This window comes from Nomia melanderi, unplaced genomic scaffold (genome assembly GCF_051020985.1).
Source record: "Nomia melanderi isolate GNS246 unplaced genomic scaffold, iyNomMela1 scaffold0014, whole genome shotgun sequence".
Lineage (NCBI taxonomy): Eukaryota > Metazoa > Arthropoda > Insecta > Hymenoptera > Halictidae > Nomia > Nomia melanderi.
Window position 1 is genome coordinate 7,305,751 of NW_027475130.1, and position 955 is coordinate 7,306,705.

The following is a 955-nucleotide window of genomic DNA, read 5'->3' on the forward strand; positions in this document are numbered from 1 at the left end:
CAGATAATTCACTTTGGTTTATTGCGCTATCTCTGATAGCACCCGAGATATCACCAGATATATATTGGATTTTCTCCTGACCCTGAGTGTCCGGCCCCATGAGACGGTGGTTGTCTCGGCCTCTGGTGGTCCGAGGTCGTTCCCGCTGCACAGATTCATGCGCCAGGGCCTCCTGCAGATAATTCACTTTGGTTTATTGCGCTATCTCTGATAGCACCCGAGATATCTCCAGATATATATTGGATTTTCCCCTGAACCTGAGTGTCCGGTCCCATGAGACTGTGGTTTTCTCGGCCCCTGGTGGTCCGAGGTCGTTGCCGCTGCACAGGTTCATGCGCCAGGGCCTCCTACAGACAATGCACTTTAATTTATTGCGCTATCTGTAATAGCACCCGAGATATCACCAGATATATATTGGATTTTTCACTGACCCTGAGCGTCCGGCCCCATGAGACGGTCGTTTTCTCGGCCCCTGGTGGTCCGAGGTCGTTCCCGCTGCACAGGTTCATGCGACAGGGTCTCCTACGGACAGTGCACTTTAATTTATTGCGCTATCTGTAATAGCACCCGAGATATCACCAGATATATATTGGATTTTTCACTGACCCTGAGTGTCCTGCCCCATGAGACGGTGGTTTTCTCGGCCCCTGGTGGTCCGAGGTCGTTTCCGTTGCACAGATTCATGCGCCAGGGCCTCCTGCAGATAATTCACTTTGGTTTATTGCGCTATCTCTAATAGCACCCGAGATATGACCAGATATATATTGGATTTTACCCTGACCCTGAGTGTCCGGCCCCATGAGACGGTCGTTGTCTCGGCCCCTGGAGGTCCGAGGACGTTCCCGCTGCACAGGTTCATGCGCCGGGGCCTCCTACAGACAATGCACTTTGATTTATTGCGCTATCTGTAATAGCACCCGAGATATCACCAGATATATATTGGATTTTTCACTGA